Here is an 8,700-nt window from a genome sequence, read left to right as displayed (position 1 = left end):
GTCCAGCCTATCGATAGCGTGTTGGCTGTGTATCGATATATGCATCATTATGTATTTTACTTTTATTGCTTTCGCGTTTCGACTTCGAATTCGACTAATGTTATTTTATGGTTATATTATGGTTATGTTATGTTATTTTATGGTTATGTTATGTTATGTTATGCTCTTTCTCTTCAATGCTAGTGCTCTCCAAGCAGTGCCAGAGCTCCCCAAGCCGGGTTGTATAAGGGAGGGCATCCTCTTGAAATTCAGTTTGTTCTCCCATGTGAAATGCGAAATTTATAATATTCCTTGCAAGTATTTTTATAACTGAACCAGTTGTCTCTAAATGGTTACAGTTAGTCTTGTTTAATTGCAATGCCATTCCAGTTTCACGAGGACATGAAAAGTATCTTTCCACCAATTTTTGCAGATTCGTCAGTTCTGACGGGTAGTGCGTTTGAAACTTCATAGGAACTGTGTCCAAGCTTGGCAAGTTACTGAATATGTCCTTCCAGTTTTCAACCGTGAAGGTTGAGTCGTACAATTGTTTAAGAATTCGATCTGTGAATGGCGAAATCTTGTTTTCAGAGAATAATCTTGTCAGGTGGGTTATGTCCCACAGGACAGGATACTTCAGGCTGACAAGGCATGCGGCTAAGTGGTTGGCCATGCAGCCATCGCAAATAATTGCCAACAAATATTTTTCCATGTCCATGTCTTCGATCCTCTTCAGTACTTTGCTTATCTCTTTGTATATAATGTCAGAGCCCAGCATGGTACGGGCATTCGGTAGCGTCTCTGACGCAAAAAACAGAAAACAATCAACATCACCACAATGCCGGCCATCCACGCCATCGCCACCTCCGTCACCACAGTCATCACAGGAACCGGCGCAGGCACGATCGTCACCGCCACCTCCTGCGGAGCCACGAACATCAACGCTACTGGGTAGACGCCTGTATTTTGAATCGGAGTCGGAATTGGACGAAAATTGGGACGCAAAACCAATAAATTTAACAAAACCGCGAGTGTTTCCCCAGTGGCACATACTTCGGTTGTTGTGACAGCTATGGGCATACTCTTAAAGAACTCACAAACGAAAATACTAAACAAACGGAAAGACAATACGCCACTTACAGACTTAGATCGTAAAAATATAAGAAAGTCAATAACGAAATATTATGCAAACATAATTAATAATTATATTAATTATATTATATTATATTAATAATATTAACAAAAATACAAGCAGAGAAACTGCTAGACGATCTTATTAAACTATTCCCTGGAGAATTAAGGAGCACTTGGACATAAAAAAAAAAAGGAAAACCCCTACATTTTACGAAGCATACCTCAGAGCCCAGTATGATAAAAATAGAAGGAAAACAAAGACGCCCACAAAAACCAAACAAAAAACTCCCACTACAGAAGCAGAAAAAGACGCGATAGCAACCAAGTCAATTTGCTGCAACGGTGAAACATGCCAAAGCAAGGACTGCCGAAAGGAAAACGTATGCATTGAATGCAGCAAATCATGCTCCAACTGCAATAATATGATTTGCTATTATTGCTTTTTGAGTAAAGATATATTGTAAGTATTTACCTTTCATCCACTCACATACAATCTAATTTTACTTTTTTCCAGCGAAACGAATATTTTGTACAACGAATGCAAATGTAATGAAATCGAACAATAAACCTTACATATACATACATGTTAGAGTTGGGTAAAGAGTGTTCACTTTTAAGTGAGTGAACAACTCGCTCACTTTGCTCAGTTGCTCATTTGTTCACTCAGTTGTTCACTTGCTCACTCAGTTGTTCACTTGTTCAGTTGTTCACTCAGTTGTTCACTTGTTCAGTTGTTCATTTGTTCAGTTGTTCAGTGGTTCACTCAGTTCAATGCTTTGTTTTTCAAACATTTGTTAATTTTCCCCAGTTTATTTTTGTGGTTCATTCGAAATACATACAAATAGATGTAGATATGTATGAATAAGTATGTTTAGCAAAACCCCCCCACCCAAATATTAAAGAATATCGGATAACAATACATAAAAGTAAGAATATTTTATTAAGAAAAAGAAAAGGCAAAAAAAAAGTTTATTCATGTATTTCAATACGGTAGGAATATTTAATAAAAAATAAAAATACAAAATTTAGCCGTTAAGTGAACAGAATTTGTATCTAAAACGCAGTTTAAGTTCGATTTGGGATAATTTTGAGCATTTGGACGACCAAAAGGCCAAGTGTAACATCTGCAAATAGCCATATGACATTAGACTTGCTAACTGACTAGCTGAAAAAATAAAGATGGCCTTATGGGAAATGCCTTCAGTCAGAGCGAGAGAACTATATGCGTCAAGCTGGCTGTCCAGTTGAGCTGGGAGAAGCGCTGCGGCAGAATTTATCGAAAATTTTACTTTGCGGATACAATTATGCTGGCTTGGTGTCTGTGTTCTGCTGGAAAACATCATTGTGTGTCAAGTAGTGCCTTAGTTGTTCTACTAAAAGCCATTAGACGTTTCTAGAGACTGCTACGAACAATAATGTTGCATTTTGTCTCTAGTGATATCCCTCTCTACGCAGCAAAATTGTCTAAGTCTAATGTCATATGGCTAAAAGTAATTTTGTCTTGTGTATCGCAGAGTAATCTTGAACAGGGAACAACTGAACAAGTGAGTCAACAGGGAACAACTGAACAACTGAGTGAGCAACTGAACAAGTGAACAACTGAGTGAACAATTGAACAAGTGAACAACTGAGTGAACAACTGAACAAGTGAACAACTGAACAAAAATTGAGTGAACATGTTCAGTTCACTCAGTGAAGTGAACAGCTCATTTTTGTTCACTCACTCATGAGCAACCCAACTCTAATACATATTACTATATTTTAAGAACACTACATTTTAAATAAGCCAATGAAGCTATTATTTTGTTAACTAGTATTGCAAATAAGTGTTTTATGTTCACAAATATATCAAATCTCACATATTTTCCAACTTTTCCGAAACGTACAAGAAACATTTCTCATTTCTGTTCGACCGAGTGGCACGGACTCAAAAATATGCTCGTCCTTATGTATACGCCTAGTGAAAGCAATGGGAAAGAAGTATATACAAACAGACAGAGATGCGGATACAGATATACGTACATATATACAAGTATATATGTACATGATCTACGCCGTCTCCCATCATCTCGGCCAGCGTCCAATGAAGAGTTTTTCTTCCTCCTCGCGTCCGTACCTGCTGCGACGCCAGAGCACTTACAGCGACAACAACTCCAAGGTATCCAAATGAACAAAAGTGAAGGCGGCATTCAAGTGGGAGAGGGCGAAGATATGGAATAAACTGATCCAAAAACAGTTTGACAGCAAACAAATGTCATATATTCTTCGAGCGGACAGTGGTGTGACCAGAGGTGTGCACTGCATTCCGAACGGTTACACTGCTCAGACCGCTGCTTGGTTTTGTTTAAAGTTAACAAAATGCGCTTCTTCGGCTGGGGCCGCTCTTCCCCAGCCATATCCTGGGCTCCCCAATATTTTATTGGCAAGGCAATGTGTCTGACTATCAGCAGCAGCAGATGGCGACGCCTCACGTGCCGGACACCATGAAGAAAAAATGTTTTGAAAACTATATTTGTTGTATATTAATGAAATTAATAAAAATAATAAATTAAAATATCCATATTATTGTCATTCATATAATACTGCATTAACTAGACTCTATTTTTCTTCATTATTATATATTTCATTTGGTTTTTTGTATAATTTTCGAGGTGGATCGAAATACACCAAAAAAACAAGCAAATACTTCGGATACTTTTCCAGTATAAACCTTTTTTTTTTGTTGATCTGTTGATCCGTACCACCACTAACCATACAGTATATAGATGTGCCAGTTCATACAACGAAAGGGGCGCAGCTAAGTTTTGTGTTCCAGCTACCAGGCGCTTCGCCTCTGTGAGGCTGAGACATTCAGGTCCGAAGCCAGGCCATTCGGGTGGGGAGCTGGGCCGTTCGGCATGTATGACTCATGTCGGGAAGCGAAAGCAAGCTGAGAATTGCAAATGTAAACAGACACGACAAAATTTTGTATCAATTCTTATTTTCCGAAACCGTTTTGAGTTTGTTTTGAGCTTCGTTACCAGGTTACGTAAATGTGTGTGTGCCATGTATTCACACATACTGTGCTTGTGTGTGGGCTCTACAATTGTTTGCCTTCGTAAATACCTCGGCCCGTGTCGAGTCGAGTGACAGAATACACCAACAAAATATGAAGTCTTACTACGGGAATAGGTCCAGGGCCGCATTAGCAGTTGCCTAGGGCCCCCTAGGGATAACAGAAAAATTTTGTTTAAAAAACAAAATTCCAAATAATGAATAAAAAATATAATAGCCACAAAATAAAGGATGGCCCCCAGGTTGATGGTTGCCCAGGGCCCGGTTGAGGGTTGATCCGGCCCTGAATAGGTGAAACCCCAAGATGGGGTTTTTCGTTACGCCCCATAGACAGAGGGGTTTCTCTGTCTTTTTTTATTGCTGGAATGTTCTATTGCTTTTGGCTGCACTTTTTGACACGCGTTTGGAGCGAGCTCGAAAAAAGAGAATATCAAACAATACAATCATTTAAACAAAGCCACTTAAAGTTAAATATGTACAGCAATCGGCATATACGCAGACTTAGGAAGGAAATGAACGACAAATATGCAAACAAACTAAAACGCGTGAGGGCAGAGGCGGGGTCGTCCAGTGAAATAGAAAAGGTTGAGGACTGTAAAGGAAGTGCAAATCGGAGGCACTGCAAATTAAATGCAAATGAAAATGGACTGCTGCGCTGTGACCACACGTGGTAAGTTCTAAAATATATTTCCAAATAGTTTTAGCAGCCCGAAATTATTAAATTTTTACATTTCAGAGAACAAAACCAATTGCAATTGTGCTGCAATTGTGACTGCTGCTGTGGAGCGCATCGAGGGATCGGTCACAACTGCTGTGGAGCGCCTTGAGGAATCGGTCGCAACTGCTGTGGAGCGCTTAGAGGGATCCATGACTGTCCTTCTGGCTGAGATACGCGCTTACGGGGTATGATTTCTATATGCAATTATTTAAATTTAATTAAATTGTACATTTTTTTTTCAGCTGACCATAATAAATTACATGGCCAAATGCTAGTGTTGGGCGAAGCCGTCGCAGAGCAAGCTGGCGCCTTGAAAAGTCTGGTGGGGCAACAGGGACATGGGAAAACAGTATTACAATCGTTCCCGGTAATGTCAGAACGGAATGTCAGACTGATCCAGATGGATGAACAAATCAACAGCATAAACAAATATTTATACGATTCTCCTGCCGAGCGGAGTTTTCAAAAATTGTAAAAATGTTCTCTAGCCTTTGACGTGGATGGAGCGCAAGGCAAGTCGACGCGGAAAGATCTGAAGAATTTGTATGAAATGTTGCTTGGTATGCATATTTGTTTTCTTTCTAATTTTAATTTGCTGCCCATTAAATATACATTGGTATGTATTTGAATTTTATATTTATAGATGCCATAACTGTAGAGGCAGGCACTGGATCAGCAGAAATGCAATTAAGAAAAGCTCTTCACCGCATTTTCGCAGCTCCTTTGGATATAAATGTCAAAGATCATTGTTTTTACTTATTTCATCGTTTTACTCCATTCTTGAGTTAAATATACAGCTGCAGAAATCGAAATAGTAGTACCTCAACACTTTCAAAACTATATTTGAGGCACTAACAGTCTTTTAAATTGAACAAGTGATACCTTGATCACGTCAATGATTTCCATGTCGGCTTGATTATATACAACCTGGATCTAATAGAGCTACCAAGTGTCAACAACCTGCGTTATTGCCTCATTATTATCGATCGGTTCAGTAGATGGCCTCTAGCTGTTCCACTGGCAATTATTACAGCAGAAACAGTTGCTTTAGATGTCCACAAACACTGGATTTGTCAGTGCATTAAATCTACGCACTTATATTGGAAAACTTTAACAAGTTTGACGCAGTTCAGGTGAAAGATATCGTGGTCATTTTTGTTTCTTATTAAAAAAAAAATATAAGTCTATAAAAATAACTTACATATCGAGCTATGTACAGCGGTTTAATTCAAGTTGTTTACCTGATTAAATAGAACGGGGCTAAGCTATTTTTTTTCTCGGTATATTTACGGCATATTTTGAAAATGACGTTTCTGAGGTTCCAGTCACACTCGACAAAACAAATCAAGTGAAATATTTATTTTTCCATATATTAATATACATATGTACTTTTGAAAATGACCGCCAAAATACTGACTTTTTTATACCCGTACTCAAAAAAGAGTTAAGGGGTATATTAGATTTGTGGTAAATGGATGTGTGTAACGCAGAGAGGAAACGTTTCCGACCCCATAAAGTATATATATTCTTGATCAGCATCAATAGCCGAGTCGATGAGCCATGTCTGTCTGTCCGTCTGTCTGTCTGTCCGTCTTGTTGAGCGCCTGATCTAGAGACCATAAGGCTAGGGCAACCAAATTTGGTTTCCAGGCTCATGTGATATCACACTGCTACAAGTGTATTTCAAAATTTCGCCCCGCCCCTTCCGCCCTGCAAGAACGAAAATCTGTCGCAGGCACATTTTTAAAGATACGATAAAACTAAAAACGCAGTATCGTAGAGAATGCCCATATCTACCAGATTGCCGAATCTAAATCAGATCGGATCATAATTATAGCCAGAATGAAGAAATTAATTTTCAGTTGCTTCCCCTGTCCCCCTCCAGCAAACGACAACACAACTCATTTTCCTTCTCGCTCGCACACTCTGCCGCGTTCAGTGCGCGATCAACCCCTAGCGGAGGAGTGTGATCTAATGGAACATGTACATTGTACAATCTACATGTTAGATGTAGAATATACATTGTAGATGTGATATCAGATGTAGCCATGTAAAATTTTTTTTTTCTAAAATTCTAAAAATCATAAGATAAAAATGTATATACTGACTGAGTACGGGTATAAGTAGAGTCGCGTCCCCAGAAGCGACTCGCACGTTCCTTCTCGTTCGCTCTCAATTCGTGGTGGTTTTTCAAAATTTTCTCTCTTTTCCGAGGTGAGAGAGCGCTTTCGTGGTGACTTTCCCCTCCTTTTCGTGGTGTGAGCCACATGTTTTGCGTATGGAATGAAGCTTCATTGTTGCGTCATTCCATACGGTTCCCGTTAGATACATTTGATTTGTATGGGAAAAATTTCAGCAGCATGGGGAAATAAATTAGCAGCATTGTTCTGCAACTTTGGCACAAAATGAGCAACAATCTGCATCCCTTGGGAAAATGGATATTATTGACTTGAGATATTGTTTGTAATTTCAGGCTCCAATTAATGCAGAAGCTACTCAGTCTCTGTTTTAAAGATATTAACGAAATTTTGCAGCTCATGGGTTCCAATTAAAGTTATCAGAACCACGATAAATGTATATATAATACACAAACATGTGCATTAATAGGCAAAAAACATGTCAATCTAGGATAAAATCATAAACAATGTTTCAATGGAGCTTGGAAGAAAACATTTAACATCAATTAAAAGAAATAAGGTATACAAAAGGTACATACGCATAGAAGAAACTTGGTTGACCAGCAACACTGACGTCACATTTAGTCAACATTTACGTTTTATGCTTTGGCCGTTTTTGTTTGAACCTTTTTATGTAAACAATGCAATAAAAAAGACTTCTGAAAAGTTGCCAGTCTTGTAGAAAATTTATGTATCTATCGGATAAAATTATTTGTTTAGGGCTCAGAGGGCCAACTAGCTAGTAATATTAAACGGAATATCAAAATCGAGGAATATCAACGTTGAATGTTTTGAAAAAAACAATCGATACTATCGCAATAGTATCGGGCTCAAATATTTATTAAAAAACCATTGAAACCTTTTAGGAACTTGTCCATTGTAAAAATTAGATGCCACCTGTCGATTTTTTTACAAATGTGTCTTCGTATTTTATAGCAGCCAATCCAAACATATCAAAAGCGCAACAACTGTAGTTCGATATTATCATGATAGTCGCAAAACTGTCGATAGTAGAGGCTAGCAGCAAAACATCGATACCATCGATAGTGGCTCACAATTTAAACGCAGAAATGAGTCCGGAGAGCGTTTTGAGTGCTCTCTTTCGACTGGGTCATGGCAAGGTATGGCCCCAGTACTAAGACGGCCAAACTTTTTTAAGGGCCTCGTAAGGACCTCACCCTAGCCCGGACGGAATAAATATACCATGTTTGCGCGAAAGCACAAAATCCCGCACGGTGAGTTATGTGGTGAGGTGGGTATTTTTCTTGAAAGCTCTGAATTTTGTGACGTCATACGTCACACACCTTGCGGCGCAATCAAAATTTGACGCGAACCGTAAACAACGCCTCCGTGTCGAATTTTTTCTGAAATTCCTTCTTTCCAGTTCAAATATAACAAATTTTTTTGCTGTTATAATTTTTTTTCTGTTTTTCGGAAGCGCAAAATTTGAGAGAAATAATAGTGCGTGCGCGGGGAAACGAGAAAACGTAGAAATATAGTGAGAAAGAGAGAGAGAGCAAAAATTGTGGGCGAATCAACAAGGAAAGAAGAATGAGCGATGATGAGGAGAAAAAGCAGTGGAAGCAGTAAAAAAACTGCAAAAACTGCTTGTGAAGTGACAACAACAAAAACAACAGC

This window comes from Drosophila obscura, unplaced genomic scaffold (genome assembly GCF_018151105.1).
Source record: "Drosophila obscura isolate BZ-5 IFL unplaced genomic scaffold, ASM1815110v1 contig_96, whole genome shotgun sequence".
NCBI lineage: Eukaryota > Metazoa > Arthropoda > Insecta > Diptera > Drosophilidae > Drosophila > Drosophila obscura.
The sequence above is the reverse complement of the archived record's forward strand: the minus strand, read 5'-3'. Positions refer to the sequence as shown.